The sequence below is a fragment of the Durio zibethinus genome, chromosome 17, assembly GCF_047325235.1.
Source record: "Durio zibethinus cultivar Kanyao isolate XHJ-2024 chromosome 17, ASM4732523v1, whole genome shotgun sequence".
In the NCBI taxonomy this organism is placed as follows: domain Eukaryota; kingdom Viridiplantae; phylum Streptophyta; class Magnoliopsida; order Malvales; family Malvaceae; genus Durio; species Durio zibethinus.
In genome coordinates this window covers 11,767,801-11,785,428 of record NC_143178.1, presented here as the reverse complement: position 1 = coordinate 11,785,428, position 17,628 = coordinate 11,767,801, and the positions used below count along the sequence as shown (strand labels likewise).

Below are 17,628 nucleotides of genomic sequence, written 5' to 3'. Positions count from 1 at the left end.
ACTCTGCTTCACTAAAAACATCTGAATATGTTGTTGGAGGATGAGACAACAATTTAGAATTGTTAGCGAATGGTAAAATATATTTGGTTATCAATCTACTCTTAAAGTCTTTGAATTTGAACCTAACAGATTGTAACACAAGCTTTTTATACTCGGATGGGACATCGAACAGTTCCTATAAAAAAATTAACTTATATTAAGTCAACATCATATTTGGATTCCCTAAACAATGAATAATAAAGATGAATTATTTTAGATTTCATTGAAAAAACTTACCACAACCAAGTCCCATATACTATCCTTCTTATTATTTAGAACCTACCTCCAATGGGGTAGTTAATGCATATAATCTACTAGATGATAGCTCCAATGTGACTAGCCAACTTTGCACCTCCACTTAACAAAGGTTGCCTATCTTGATTGAACTCAACATGAATTCTTTTCCCATTAGTTTTAAGCGATTTACTATATCCCTTAGATTTTCTTTTTTTCAAGGCAAATGTGTCAATTCAGACTTCTTTTTCTTCATGTTCGGTAGAGGGATACATATGTTCTTTTGAAGCCATACGACACTGCGATTTTATCATAATTGTATTAGATGCACCAAACAAACCAAATCAACAATAATATTGTACATGTAAAACATATATCAATGAAAAAACAAAACACCTTCATGTTGAGAATACATGTACAACAATCTCAATGTGTTGAGAATACTTGTTGAGAGTACCTTGGTACATACTCACAATATGTTCCCAATTTGTCAAAAAATCAGCATAATAATTTGCTTTTCCTATTAAGGATGATTTATTAAGCAATGTTAATGTCTATTCATGAATTATTAGCAGTAAAAGAACAACTTGGTACAAAGGTTGTTTCTAGTGCAAAGGATTTAAAATTGTTTGACCAATTATAATATAACAAAAACTTACGATATTTCATTCATAGATAATCATTTCAACAAATTACTATTCATAGATATTCATATCATAAGAGCCCATGCAATAGAAAAGGAAAAAAATGGATGACTCCACTAGACTATGGTGCTTTCAACCAAGCTTTCTCTCTACAAATCCATACAATAATTTGCAACATGCAAAACACATTCTTCAAACACCTATTTTCCAGTCCACCATTCAACAAACCATAAAACTCAAACCATAATAAAAACAAACTAATATAAAAGGAAAAAAATATAAAGCATCTAACCATAAATAAAGGAGAAAATGAAAAAAAAAAAGAGACACTTACCAGAGTTAGACAATGTGCGATGGTAGCGACAGTTAAGGCTCAATAGTGACAAGGGAGATAAAGCAAAGAGGGCGGTTGGATGATGTGATTATATATTATTGTGCTTTAGCTGCATCATTTACTAGTTTCAAGGTTTTAGCTATTTAGGTGTCTAAAAATAGAATGGAAAGTGAAAGGGTTTATGTTATTTAAAGCATGCAATTACGGTGTTTATTTAAAGAAATGCCATAATTGAGTATTTTAAATTTTAAAAGCAAGCAATTATGGCATTTTTTAAATTAAATGTCGTAATTGAATATATTTAATTTCTAAATGCAAGCAATTACGGCATTTTCTTTAAACCAAACATCATAATTGAATATTTTCAATTATTGAATCCAAGCAATTCCATCGTTTCTTTCATTTAAATGCAATAATTGATTTTTTCAAAATTTTAAATGCAAGCAATTATGGCCTTTTTTTTTTATTAAATGTCATAATTGAGTATATTCAATTTCTAAATGCAAGCAATTATGATATTTCTTTTAACTAAAGCTATATTTGCGTAATTTCAATTCTTAAATCTAGGTTGATTATGGTGTTTCTTTCATTTAAATGTTGTCATTGAGTATTTTCAATTTTTATATGCAAACCATATGATAGCACCTAAATATATAATGTTTTTACATGTCAAAAATGATGCTAGAATTTAAATTCTAGATGATTTTTTGTGCTTTTCATATTATATTCATGGTTTTAGGTTTTTAAGCTCCAAAACTTCATTTTCCATGCAAGTCATGCACGCAAGCATGTAAAGGAGTATTTTTGGCTCAATTATAGAAGCTTTTTGTTGTTTCACCTTGTCCACATTCATGCAATCTTAAGCTTACTTAGACTCCATCATATTTGGCCAAGAGAGAATTGTGATCAAAGCATGACTTCTTTACTTAGCCATGAAGAAAATGTGTTGCACAAGGACTCTACTTGTTTAGCCAAGCAAGGAAGAAGATCAATTTGCAAGACCATGGATTCTACAAGCACCAATCTATTCAACTAAGGCAATCCAAGTGAGCTAGCAAGTATTTTTTTTCCATAATGAAGGCCAAGTGCATTGAACCAAGAAATGTTTGAAGCTCACCATGAAGCTTGTTGCTTAGCCTTGAAGAATTTAACTTGGAATAGGATTTTATGCATTTGAAATTCAAACACTTGGATAAAAATCAGCTTATTCTTGAAATTCCAAGCCTTAGCCAAATCTAACAAAGGAAAATATTCAAGATTTGATCAAGATGCAAGCAAGGGCTAAGATTGAACCATTAAATCCCCTATTAGGCCAAACTCTCCAAGGATAAAGTGTTCCATTTGACCATGAAGTTTTGAAGATCAATATTGAGCTCATCCATTTCTATTTGAATTAGAAACAAGCTCTTGTAAACTTATCCCCCTTGATCAAACCCTTCCACTATAAATAGGGAAGCCATTCATTCATTTCCAGCATCCTTCGTTCTTATTTGTTCTCTCTTTTCTTAGTTCTTTTAATTCTTTAGTTTTTTAGATGAGTTATTGGCTTAAATGATAGATTTGCCAATAACCGCAAAGCTTTTGTTTTCTTTAAATTCTTTTAATTCAAGAAGCATTACTTTTAAGATCTTTCCTTTCTTGTTTTCAAGTTACAATTCTTGTTTTCTTTTCTTTAATTTTTAGCATTAACATTATTTTTCAAAAATTGATCAAAGCTTTCTTTTATTTTCTTGTGAGATTCTGCCTACATTTTCTTTGTTGTTCTTTAGGTTCTTTTCATGCAAGCATTCTTCAAGTTAATTTCAAGCATTTGGCTTTCTCAAAATTTTTTTACCTTGCAATCTTTTAAATCTTGTTTTCTTAGATCTAGTTTTTGGCATTAGCCTTTTACATCCCAAGTGATGGTTGGTGAAGTTAAGAACCCTACCCATACATCACCTTTAATCTTTGCTTTTCCTTACATCTAAACCCTGAATTCCCATTTGTTTAGACATAAGCTCTTAGGGTTTCGCCTTTGGTAATTGTGAACAACCCAACATTATATTCTATAATCTCTGAGGAGACATACTAGAATACTCCACTTTATTACTTGATTTATACACTAGCAGGCTATATACAAAAAGCAACATTCAAGTTTTTGGCATCATTGTCAGGGATTATAGTGGTGTTTTCAATATCAATATAGATTTCCTAAACTTTTATAATCTAAACCTTTTTTATTTATTTTTCTTTTATTTTTCATTAATATTTTCTTGTTTGCATGCGCAGATCCAAAAGTACTGACTTAGCTTCTATTGATTAAGAAATTGAAAAAACCTTTAGAAGAAAAAAGAAAGAGCAATCAACACCACTTGCACCAACTCTAATGGTTAATGCAAACAGTGAGAGGCAAAAAACATTAAGGGACTATGCAGTTCCTAATATAAATGGTTTTCAAGCATCCATTACAAGGCTAGCTATTCAAGCCAACAATTTTGAAATCAAGCTTTCAATCATACAAATGGTCTAAACTTTGATATAGTTTGGAGGGCTACTAAGTGATGATCCAAATCTCTACCTTTCTAACTTTCTTGAATTATGTAACATTTTTAGCTATAATGTTGTGTATGATGAAACAATTAGACTAAGATTATTTTTTTTTTCTCTTAGGGACAAGGCAAAAGTTGGTTGCCTTCTCTATCACCTAGTTTAATCACAACTTGGGATGACTTAGTCCAAAAGTTCTTAGTAAAGTTTTTTTTACTAGCAAAGACAGCAATGCTAAGGAATGAAATCATTACATTTCTATAAATTGATTGTGAAACTTTGTATCATGGATAGGAAAGATTTAAAGAGCTACTAAGAAAATGCCCACATCATGGACTACCCCAGTAGCTCTAAATCTAAATCTTTTACAATGGTCACATATCACCTATAAAGACCACCTTAGTTTCAACTGCTAAAGGGGCTATAATAAGCAAAACTCCTAAGGAAGCAAATAAGCTTATAGAAAATATGGCTATTAACAATTACTAATAGAGCATGGAAAAAAAGGTTAGTAAAAAGTTTGTTAGTTTATTGAGGTTTATGCTATCACTTCAATCAATTCTCAACTAGCCACCTTTACTAAAAAAATTGAAGCCTTAGGAAACCAACCTCAAGCCAACCCTGCGGATGTTATCAAAGCTTTTTTATCCTTTATGATATATGTGAAGGATTCTATTCTTCTGAAAGATGCTAGTTTAGGATAGATCTAATCCAATAATCTAATAAACCAAACCAAACAACAATTTCTATAGCAATACCTACAATCTTGGATGGCAAAACCTCTCAAACGTTTCTTGGAACCAACCTAACCACCACTCACCAACAACCAAAACAACAACTACTACAACAATCCACCAATCTATAACCCACCCCAAGAAAAGAAACCCACCTTTGAGGATATGTTAACCCAATTGATGCAAGCCAACAATACTAATTTCCAAAGTCAAGTTGCATTTATTAAAAAATTAGAAAATCAAATAGGTCAACTCATCCAAGCCACAACAAATCGCCTTGTAGGAACCATATCTAGCAACACTAAAACCAATCTAAAAAGGTAAAGTAATAAGGGATGTAATGCAATCTATTCTTTGGGAGATGTTAGGATAGAGGATTCTGATGAAGAGGATAATGAAACTATAATAGTAAACTTCTCTAGCTTTGTAAAACAATTTGAAGTAGATTTTATAAGAAAAGTGGACATATTGGAAGATAAGAAACACTTAAAATTTGGTAGAAAAATTTTTAAGGGTTTTGACCTCATGGCATTAGAAGCCCTTAAAGTATTAAAACCTATCAAGAAGATCCTAAAAATGAGAATGTTGAAATGAAGTATAAAAAAAGATCTGGAAGAGTACATTGAAGGGTCTTTTAAAAAAGGGTAAATGCTGCTACAAATAGGGAGAGCACTACTAGAAAGCATTCAGCCTGAACCTAAAAAGATAGTCCAAAGTAAGCCAGTCTAAAATGATCAAGGAGAAGGGTAAATCAAGAAGAAGATTCTCAAGAAAAAGAAGAAAACAAAAGGTTTAAAAGGAAGTTCAACCAAAGCCAAGGGTGACTACCAAAATGTATAAGTAGTGTTTTAAGATAACACCACCTACCTTAGGGCTTATTCAAAAAAAGCTACTCAAAGAATTGAAAAAAGCCACATTCGTAAAAGATTGCAACCCTAAGCTTCAATAACTCTTGCCCAGAAAGCAAAAAGATCCAAGGAGTTTTACTATATCTTGCAAAATTAGAAAGTTAAAATTTTTTATGCTTTGTGTGGTCTTGGTTCTAGTATAAATTTCATGCCTATGAATATTTTTGTGTAGCTAGATTGTGGAGAGCTAAAGTGTGCCCAGTTCAACATTAAATTCATTGACTAAGTTATATAAAGGATATTGACAAATGTTCTAGTGAAAGTTGAGAAATATGCTTTATTTGTGGATTTTATGATCTTAGATGTGAAGGATAATTAAGCTCAATTACTATAGGGAATGCCTTTCTTATTTACTACCAAGGCACTAATAGATGTGTATGATGCTTGCCTAACCCTTAGATTTAAAAACAAAAAGCTGAAATTTGTATCTTGAGGGTATGTTGTGCTAAAAGATAAAAAAGGTGTTAGTGCAGTCAAAGTAAATGAAAGCTTTAAAAAGTCTAGCCTAATAGATAAATCTTCTGACCCTCTAAATCATTTAACAACCCTTAGCTCAGGCCATGTCAACCTTACAAGGAATTCAAGTTCTATTTATATGATTTCTATAATAAGAGCTAGTCCACCTCCTAAAACTAAATCTGTTCACAAAGAAGAAGGCAACAAGGTAATCACTTTCCAAAGGGGTAAGATGAGCCATGCATTTAAGAATGATCAAGCTTAACCAAAACTGGTGTTGCTTAAAAGGTAAACCAAGTTTTACTTTAATGGTTATGATTTTTTTTTTAGGACAAACGCATTTTTAATGTTTTTTTTTTAGTTGTTTTGTTTTTAGGGATGAAAAGAAGAAATGAGGATGCCTGATGCAATTAAGATTCAACCATGAAAAGAAATTTGTTCTTTGATACATGATTCTACTTAAGTGTGGGGGAAAAAGAAAACTTTTTTACTTAAAAGATTATGAAATTTTAACCTATCTTTGCTTTCAAACAAAAGTGACATGCTAAATATCATTATGATGTTCACTTAGTTGAAATTGCACATATTTTCTTAAAATGACTAAAGTATGATATGGAGTTTAAGTATGGATATAGTGGAACTTAAAAAGAATTCTTAAGAATGTTTTTCTTTAGATATGATTATCATAGATAAATTTCTATTCTCTTTTAAGGAAATGCTATCATTTTTGTGAAAGGTTGTAAGATGTGGATTTACATGAGTTTTGAAGATTTGAATAAGTGTTCTAAAATTCACCTACTCAACTCTTGAGGTGAAATCCTAAACTGCATTTAACTCAATAGATGAACTAGGTAGTTTTTTGGAATGTTTGAGCCTTTTTCAAGCCACCCTATGCTAATGCATCCCTAGTAGCCTTACTTTAAGCCTAATATATTTTTTTTCTTTGTTTATTTAGCCATTTTACCAGCCCAATAAGCTTTTTCTTTGATTATTATTATCCTTTTTTTTTGTTTACCTAACCTATTGTGCTTACTTGTGTATAAACTTGTTTATAATTTGGGGAGAAAATGAGGCGTAATGAATAAAATGAAAGAAAAAAAATGAAAAAAATCATGAAAGTCAAAGCCTAAGAAAGCAAAAAATGACTAGTTTTTAAAAAAATGAAAATGAAAAAAGTCATGAATAAAAAAAATGAAGTGATACCTCACAAGTCAAGTTTTGAGAAAAGCTCACACTTATTCAAAGCCCAAAAAGTTAAAATAAAGTAAGCCTAGGGTTTTTGAGCCTAAAAATTTTTTTTTTCTACCCAAGCCTTACATTACAAGCCTAAAAGATCTTTTGATCTTGAGTTAAATATGTATGTTGGATGGAAAAAGTGAACATATGAAGTCTATTCTATCTTTGAATTGAAATGTGATGAAGTGTTTTACATTCTGCTTACTTGAGTTATATGCATGAATTAAAGAATGAGTAGATTTGTATGTGTGAATAACATAAGATATTGAAAGCTTGCTTTTGAAAGAAATTCTTGTGACTTCATATTTATTCTTAACTATGTATTATGCAATAGTACATGATGCGATTTTTGTATAATTTTTTACTTTGAGGATATTTATAATGTTATTTATCTTTTGTTGATTTGAGGTTTTGCTTCAAGACAACAAAGATTTAAGTGTGAGGGTGTGATAGTACCTAAATATATAGAGCTTTTACATGAAAAAAATGGTGCTAAAATTTAAATTTTAGATGATTTTTGGTACATTTCATGTTATTTTCATGGTTTTAGGTTTTCAAGCTCAAGAACTTTATTTTTCATGCAAGTCATGCATGCAAGCATGCAAAAGAGTATTTTTGGCTCAATTATGAAAGCTTTTTGCCATCCCACCTGGATCTACATTCATGCAATCCTAAGCTTACTTGGACTCCATCATATTCGACTGAGAGAGAATTGTGATCCAATCATGACTCATTTGCTTAGCCATGAAGAAAATGTGTTACATAAGTACTTTACTTATTTGGCCATGTAAGGGAAAAGATCAATTTGCAAGATCATGGATTCTACAAGCACCTATCTATTTAGCCAAGGCAATCCAATAGAGCTACCAAGTATTTTTTTTTCATAATGAAAGTGAGGTGTATTCCACTAAGAAGAGTTTGAAGCTCACCATGAAGATTATTGCTTAGCCTTAAAGAATTTAACTTAGAATAGGATTTTATCCATTTGAGATTCAAAGACTTGGATAAAAATCAATTTGTTCTTAAAATTCCAAGCCTTAGCCACATCCAGTGAAGGAGATTATCCAAATTTTGATCAAGATGTAAGCAAGGGCCAAGATTGAACCATCAAACCCCTTATTTAGCTAAATTCTCTAAAAATGAAGAGTCTTATTCGACCATGAAGCTTTGAAAATCAAGATTAAGCTCATCCATTTATATTTGAATTAGAAACAAACTCTTGTAAATCTTATCCCTTTTGGCTAAACCTTTTACTATAAATAAGGAGGCCATTCACTCATTTTCATCATCCCTTGCTTCTTTTTTCTTCTTTTTTTTCTTAGTTCTTTTAGTTCTTTAGTTCTTTAGGTGAGTTATTGGCTTAAGTGATAGATTTTCCAATAACCACAAAGCTTTTGTTTTCTTTAGATTTTTTTAATTCAAGAAGCATTATTTCCAAGATCTTTCTTTGCTTGTTTTCAAGTTACAATTCTTGTTTTCTTTCCTTTAATTTTTGGCAAGCATTATTTTTCCAAGATTGATCAAAACTTTCTTTTATTTTCTTGCAAGATTCTACCTACACTTTCTTTCTTGTTCTTTAAGTTCTTCATGCAAGCATTCTCCAAGTTTATTTCAAGCATTTGGCTTACTCAAGATTTCTTTACCTTGCAATCTTTTAAAATCTTGTTTTTTTAAATCTAGTTTTAACATTAGTCTTTTACTTTCCAAGTGATAGTTGGTGAAGTCAAGAACACCCTACTCACACATCACTTTTAATCTTTATGCTTTCCTACATCCAAACCCTAAATTCCCATTTGTTTAGATGTATGCTCTTAGGTTTTTGCCTTTGGTAATTGTGAACAACCCAACGTTACGTTCTATAATTCTTGAGGAGACAATATTAGAATACTCCACTTTATCACATGATCTGTGTACTCACATGCTATATACAAAAAGCAGCAATCGCCATATCTATGGTATTCTTATAATTGGTATAATTTCAATTTTATACAAAAAATATAAAATCTTTCGTTCAATTGATATAAAGACATCATTTATCGTGTTTATTTTTTTAAAACAAAATCAAAGGTTTTTTCTAAGGTTGTCAAGGATATTAGGTAAAATACATGATTTAATAAATACAGATTCTCCCTAACCCAACAAAGGAATTTGAAAATCGGATGATGAAAATGACTGCTTTTTTTCAGTATCACACTTTCCCCCAGAATCCAGGAATTTGCGAACCACAATCTTTCAAAAGGTATTTTAATAATTTCACATCTCTCAATGTGTGATTAGCATTTTCAATGCATCAAAAATCATGAAAATATATTCAATTATGTTTTGAAAGTTTTCACGAAAATCCAACTAAAAAAAGTCGAATTACGAAATTACCCCTAAAAATATTTTAGCAATTTATACTTCTCAAAGTGCAATTAAACTTTTAAGTTGTTCAAAAATCACAAATTTCAATTTTAAACCACATTGATTCTAATTGGGATGTGAATTTTAAAGGTTGACCCAAGTTCTATTCATTTTTACCACTATTGACTGATTTTGACCAAATTTGATTGATTTTACTAGATTTGACCTTTAGGCATTTTGGTCAAATTAGTTCAAATTTTGATTTCAAAAGCTCGTTTAAATTAAAGAAATGTTGAATTTGAATTGGGTTAACATTTAAAACACTTCAAAAATAGCTGGATTTACTAGGACAAAATTATTTGTCTACACCCACCTATAACCCTAACTTATTCAGACCCTAAAACTACTCAAACCCTAAAAAGCTTGACCTATGCTAACACCCAAAGCCATACCAAAATCTGAATGATTCATGTGAAAACCTCATATGAAGTAATTTGTTTCCGAATGTGGCCTAGAGGATGTGATATTTAGCAAATTTTATTTTATTAAGTTTCTTTCATGATTCCTTAACGAAATAATAATAAGATCAAACAAAGAAAAAATAAAAACAGGATCTTAAATATAAAGAGTCATATTTAAACTTTGCATAGAGGTTGGGAAGTCAGGGTGATCTATTTATATTTAAGGATCTGATTTCAAAATCGCATCTTATCATCATGTATAGCGTCCATTGCATTTATTTATCTTTAGATTGTTATTTGTATTCATGTTACATGTTTTTGTCTTTGATTATCACTATTGATATTTTGTTAATTGAAGTATTATATACTTTTTCAAAAATATGTATTTTTAATTAAATATGTTATTTAAAAGAATGGGTTTTTAAACTAAAACCAAAAAAACATTTCGAGGGAAATAATTGTTATAACGTATCAGTCTGAAAACTCAATCTCTAAACATAAAAAATTAAAATCATGAAAACACGAGATGTCGCCACTAATATTTTTAAGGGTGTGATTGGCCACCCAAAATTTTTGTCTTTTTAATAAATCAATAAGATTATTAAAAAGATAATTTTGGTTTACAAAAGCAGGATCGAGTTTGGGAGTTAGTTACATGAATAAAAGGATTAACACTCCCATAGTGCCTATAAAATTGGTACCAATTAATCATGTGCTATTTATAACTTTAAACAAAAATGGTTTTTATATGAAATTTAATTACAATTCCTTTCATTCTTAAGAAATAAAATTATTAAAAATATTTTATTTAGAAATGTCCTAAAAATCTTTAAATTTAAGAGAATACCTTAAAATTCTGTAACATAAAAGCAGAAGTTGAAGATAATCCTTTACGTCTAAGATTTACCATAATATTTCCTTAAAAATAAAAATAATATTCTTTAAAAATGATGATTATTAGTGACTCTACAATATCTAGGCAAAGTATCAAAAATTATATATTTCATAATATTATTTTAAATTCATTGTATTTATTATTTGTTTTTGAAATTAATTTTCTGAAGGATGTTTTTTATGTAATAAAAATGGAAAAGGCTATAATAAACTAGAAACGACAATAATTGAAATGTATATGCATAATGAGTGCAAGGAAATTAATATATGCAAATGTATCTTGAATGACGAGAAGATACAAATTTAAAAATGGATTCTTAAATATAAAAGCACCATTTGAACTCTTAACTTCTAAGTAGAGTGTAGGTGTAACCTTTTATAATTGAAATCTCATTTTTTGTTTATTCTTTTATTTAAATTTATTAATTTAGATTAAAGAATGGTTTCAGAGCTTCAACACTTTAAGGTGTAAGTTTTCATTTAGAGTTTGAATTAAGGTTTCGGGGTTTTGTTTAGGGTTTAGGGATTCACCTAGGGTCTAGAATTTTACCTAAAATTCAGGGTTTTTTTTTTTTTTTAATTTTAGGGCTTCATTTAGGGTTTTTAGGTTTCATTTTAGGCTTTTAGTTTAGGATTTTGGTTTTAGGGTTTCACTTAAGGGTTTAAGGTTTCAATTTTAGGGTTTCATTTAGGCTTTTACTTACAATTTTAGTTTTAGGTTCCAAAAAATGACTAACTTCTCTAAAAATTTTTGACTACGAGGTAGACTTTTGAAGCAAGGTTTTTTTTTTTTAATTTTTCTAAAAAAACAAATTTTATAATTTTAAATATATTCTTTTTATTGCAATTTTATTATTTTTATTATTTATTTTTCTTTTCTCCTTTTCTTAAAAATTTCATTACTATTATTTATTTTTATGATTTAATTTTATGTTTCTTAATGTTTAAAAATCTTTTTTTTTTTTTTAAATCAAGTTTCTTTGGCTAAGAGTTAGTTTCTCAATAGCTAAGAGGAATTAACCATTTAAAATTCGATTTTGAATCCCTCGAGCATCTAGACAGGATTTAAAATTTTCATTATTCTTATTATTATTATTATTATTATTATTATTTATTTATAAATAAAATGTAAGTCCTCCCATTAAACCTTCTAAAATCAATATGGCAGTTTATCAATTTAATGAAGTACTGCTCTTTCCCTATGACACCCTGAGTGGTCAATCTAAAGGTCCACCCTAAAATCTATTTACTCATTCATGCCATTTCTTCCATTACTAATAGACCAAACAGTAACTGACCCACAGATAGCAATCATCATCTCTTCATGGCTACAAAATTAAGAAGCTGGCAAGTAATGAAGGCTAACAGATAATGATTTAAACTGGTGATGAGGCGGTTTTCCTTCCTTCTTTTTTTTTTTACGAAAATAAAACATTTTACAGTAAAAAAATACAGGCGGAACCAAAAATAATGCCGAATGAAACAAAACCCGTCCCAATCCCTACCTTAAAGTTTATATTGCTATAACGTTTCCTTCCTTTTTTTTTTTTTTTTTTTGATACAAAGAATAGAACATTTTATTGTATAGAAACTCAAGCTAACCTAAAAACAACAATCCAGAAATAAAACAACACCTAAAAAACAAAAATCTACTTTCAGTATTTGTTTATTTGTAAAAAGAAACTCACCAGTTAACTCAGCAAGCCAAATATATATATTGTTTCCTTTAAAGAACTATTTCATGCATGCTGCCCTTGTATAGAAAGCATGAAAAAAAAATTTTTTTGCAACCTAGGTCCTACATGACAACTAATACATTCACACCATGCATATAAGCTAGCGGAGAAAGGTAAAAATGTTACCTCTTTATCCTGTTTTCTTGTTTTTCTCTTCGTCACCTCTCCTTTGCAAGCTTTTTATTTTCTGCTCCTTCTTTCGCCTATTCTGTTTTTATTCTTTTTTTGTTGCTTTTTTTTCTTTTTGCTGAATCGTGTTTCAGTTCATCTGCCGCTTTTCACGCTACTGCTGCTTCACGCCTTCACCTTCTGCTTTCTAGTTGTATTTTTTTTCCTTCTTTCCTCTTTCCTGTTCCACGTCCTCTCTTCTTCTTTTTGTTTTTCTGTTTTCTGGTTCTACTTGCCCAGGTATTTTTCTGCTAGCTGGCGTTTTCCCCTCCTCAGTTCTCTTTTATTTTCTGTTTTCCTTTTTTCCCTTGCCTTTTCCGTCACTTTTTTCTTTTGTTTAGCCTTTTTTTTTTTTTTTTATTTCTTCACATGCAACCTGCTTTGTTTTATTGCTTCCTTCCTTTTTCCAGTTTTGCCTTTTCTGGTTTTTCTTTTCTTCTCCAATCTGCTCGTCTTTTTCCTGTTCTATTATTCTCTTCATGTTTTTTTGGTCCACGCCTCCCTCTTCTTTTTCTGGTTTTCCTCCTCTCTTCCTCTCTCGCGCTGCCTTCTCTTCGTTTTTTTTTTTTTTTTTTGGTCCACGCTTCCCTCTCCTTTTCTGTTTAGTTTCCAGTGCTTCTTCATGCCATGAACTGCTCCACCTCCTTCCTCTCTTCTTCCTCATCTTTTCTGTTTTCCTTTCCTTTCTTCTAGTTTTGTTTTTTTTCACACCTTCTACCTCGTTCTTCTTTAGTGCCCACTTTGCCGGTTTTTCTCTTTGAATCCTTGTGCCCTAGAGCCCCTCTTCCTTCTTCCTTTTTCTCCTCTTTGCTCTCAGTAGCCCCTCCTGAATGCCCTTTCCTTTTTTTTGGCCGTTCTTGCTCGTTTTCTATTTTTTCTACAGCTTTTTTCACCGAAAGCCCCCACCTTCCATGCGATTTTCAGTTTCCTTTTTAACTTTTCTCCAGCTTCCCCACGTCCCATGCATTTTAACAAAGCCAAGTGAGGTTTGTTTAGTTTAATTCGGCCATGTTTTATAGCCCGTTTGGACTTTTGTGATTTTACTTTATATTTTATATTTTAAATTTTAGGCTTTATTTGGGTCATCCTTGGGCTTACAAATTTCATTTTGGGCCTTTAAATTTTATTTATTCTTTTTAGGCCAAGCCTTTTTTTTTGTTTTTACTTTATTTATTTATATTATTTTATATTATTATTTTTATGATTATTTTATTTATTTTTATTTGATTTTTATATATATTTTTTGTTTAATAGTCACTAATGGGCTATTAATGGGCTTTCATAAAAATTAACCTTTTATTGAGCATTTTATCGGGTCATTCTGGATATTATTTGGGTCTATGCAATGAGCCCCATTATGAGGCTCACATTAGGCCTTATCCTCAAGCATTAAAAATTGATCGTATAGTGAGCCTGAAAAATTACAGTAAAAGCCCAATTACAAATTGAGCCCGTTTAAAGTGATAAAATATCCTAGATAGAATTAAGTATTTGCAGTTGCCTCTTTTTACATATTTATGAAAATTAAGAATACTATAAAGACATAAACAATAATTTTGTCTAGATACTACTTTCTAAATTTTTTTTTGTTTTTTTTTTTTTTTGCTAGTGTTGTTTTGTGCTTTTGGTTTACATTTTTTTGGTTTTGTTTTTTTTGTTTTTATTTTGTTTTATTTTTTTTTGTTATGACAACTGGGATTACATTATGAATCGAAAGATAAGGACGGCTGGGATTAAACTACAAGTTGAATGAAATGACTGAGACTAATTAAACGTAAGTCAAATAGGGTGACCACTAATCTGGGTTCGTATACCAGCTAATCTGGGCTTTCATACTAGCTAATTATAGGTTTACATGCCAACTAAACTAAGCTTGCATGCCAGTTATATTGGGTTTAAATTTTCATTGATTGCTAGCTAGACTGTGCTTAAATTTCATTAGACACTAATTAATATTGGGCGTAAAACTTCATTGGTATCAGATAATATGGCTTAAATTTTTTATTTGGTGCTAACTAAACTGGGCTTAAAACCTGGGTGCCAACTAAACTAGGCTTAAAATTTTTGTTAGGTGCCAGCTAAACTGGACTTAAAACTTCATTAGGTGCTAGCTAAGCTAGGCTTAAAATTTTATTGGTGCCAATTAATCTAGGCTTAAAATTTTTCATTGGTGTTAGCTAAACTGGGCTTAAATCTTTTCATGAGTGTCAAATAAAATGGGCTTAAAATTTCATGGAGTGCTAGATAAACTGGGCTTAAAATTTCATTGAGTACTAACTAAACTAGGCTTAAAACTTCATTGGGTGCTAGCTAAACTGGGCTTAAATCTTTTCATGAATGCCAACTAAATTGGGCTAAAATCTTGGATGGACTTAGATTTTTCAGAGAATTGGCTAACTCTATTAGAAAATGAAAGAGGAGAAAATTTTCTTTCTTAATAGATTAGATGGTTCTATACCTAATGATTTTTGTTGATTCAAAAAGACTTCATCACTTAAAGGGGATAAAAAAAGTATACTTTTTAAACTAATCCGGGCTTGCATGCTAGTTAAACCGGGCTTATGTGCTAGCTAAAGTAGGCTTATATGCCAATTAATTTGGGCTTATAGCTTCTCGATGCCAGTTAATACTGGGCTTAAAACTTCATTGGTGCCAGATACTAAGGGCTTAAAACCTGGGTGCCAACTAAACTGGGCTTAAAATTCAAGTGCTAGCTAAATTAGGCTTAAAATTTCATAAATGCCAAATAATCTAGGCTTAAAAGCTTGATGCTAGCTAAACTGGACTTAGAATTTCATTAGTTGCTAATTAAATTGGGCTTAAAACCTGGGTGCCAACTAAACTGGACTTAAAATTTGTCTCTAAAATTGGCAATCCCTATCAAAAATGAGAAAGGTGAAATTTTTTTTCAAATAGATTGAATGGTTCAGCACACTAAAGTTTTTGTTTAATTTAAAAGGGTTTCTCCACCTGAAGGGAATAAAAAGGGCATATACTTTCTTCATGCAGGCCCATAGATAAAACATAAGTCTTTCTAAAAACATGAATCCCCTGAAACCAAACATATTCAACATTTTCTTTAGCATTCAAATGTGATATTTTGATATATGTCAAGGTTAGCTATAAAGGCTTGAAATTTGGAAAGGTTATTTGGGAATGGAGATTTTCAAAATCAATCTTTCTCAAACTTCTGGGACTTTGATATTTTGGATATCTCAAAAGATTCTAGGTTACCTTTGTTCATCCTCTACCTTATTTAGCATTAAGAGTGACCTTCAAAGTTTGCTCTCGATTGCCCACTTGTAGGGTTTTCACCCTAATTTCACCCTAAAGCCATATTCATTTTTTTGTTTCTTTTTCTTGATTAATTATCACACCATGCACTTAAGAATTTGAACTTATCTAAAATAGGATGATGGTTCAAAAAGGAATTTAGATTATAAAAAGAAACAAAAAAGTTCATGGGTTTCATGATCATTTTTTCAAGAGAAACTTTTTAATTTGTAAGCATCCATGTTTGATCCAAGTGCTTAAGGGTAATGAAAACCAAAGGATAGTTCTTTCATTTGAAGGATACACTTTGAGGTATATTCTCTTTCATTTTCTTGTGCTTTTCCACCCATTCACTTCTTTTCTTTTCAAAGAAAATGATAGAAAAGCCTAAAACAAGTGTTTAAGGGTAATTAAAACCAAGGATAGTTCTTTCATTTGAAATATAGACTCTGAGGTATATTCCCTTTTATTTTCTTATGTTTTTCCACCCATTCACTTCTTTTCTTTTCTTTCTTTTTCTTCTTTTCCTTTTTTATTCTTTATTTCTTTTTTTTCTTTCTTTTTTTCATTTTTTTTCATTTTTCCTTTTCCTTTTTCTTTTCACCCTTCCTATTCATTCTTCCATTTTTTTTTTTTAGTGCATTCAAAATTTTTAGAAACTTTTACATTGGGCATTAACCCTAACATACGAGATTCCATTTGGACATTACTATTTTTGAACCCCCAAATGCATCCTTTTTTCCCCAGTGTGAAGGATGATCTTTAGTTAAAGTTTATTTTGAAAAAAATATAATCAGGCTCAAAAGTGTAACAATGGATAAATTTGTGAAAGGATGATGATAGACAATAATTTGTCATTTCAAGCATGATCACTTAAATTGAAAAGCAATTCTCTTTAAGAAAATGAACTTAAAGAAAGGTTTTCATTTCAAAAGGTTTTTTTTTTTAGATTATTGGATTTTTTTTTTGGGTTTTTCATTTTAGGCTTTTATTCCTTTATTTCTTCTTCAAAATTCTGGATTAGTTAAGATTTTATTTGGATTTATTCGAATTCCTTAAATGCGTGATATCATAACTATTTTTTGTCCTTTTTCTTTTTATTTATTTTATTTTATTTTGTTTTTAACATGCCCCTCATAACTCATATAGAATCCATTTTTTTAGTAATGCGATTATGAATGATGTCCTATTTTAACAGATCATCATTAACGAAAGTTATTGTAAGAAAAGGGTCATATGGAATGAACAAGAAAAGAGTCATGTGAAATAAACCTGTTTAAAGTATCAGAGGATCCAAGTTACTCTACAAAAAAAGAACAAATGGGTTGATTATAACTTAAGTTATCTTAAGGGCAATAAGGTTCTTTTTTTCTTGTCAATGTCTCCTCAAGACATTGGACCAGGCTAATTTTAGGGTAACGAGCTGAAAGGTTGGTAAGTCTAAAGTCATTTTATCGAACTTGGTTTGGCTTTGACGTTGAAAAATTTTGGAGCTACAGCGAGACATTGACACATCGAATCATCACATCTGAATTCTTAAAAATGTCATATATGTTTGATTTTCTAAGAACCGCACTTTCTTTAAATTGATTGTTTCATTGTTCATTGCCTAAGAAAAGACTATCACTCTTTGATATCATAA

General features: G+C 30.4%; 1 non-coding gene across 1 annotated transcript; it reads right to left on the bottom strand.

The window, feature by feature from the left end:
• Window positions 1–4,008: 4,008 nt before the first annotated feature.
• LOC149514026 (small nucleolar RNA R71) lies at window positions 4,009–4,115 on the bottom strand. The gene has a single exon (XR_016329471.1). It is a non-coding gene; the product is annotated as a small nucleolar RNA R71 (small nucleolar RNA).
• Between the last annotated feature and the right edge of the window lie 13,513 nt (window positions 4,116–17,628).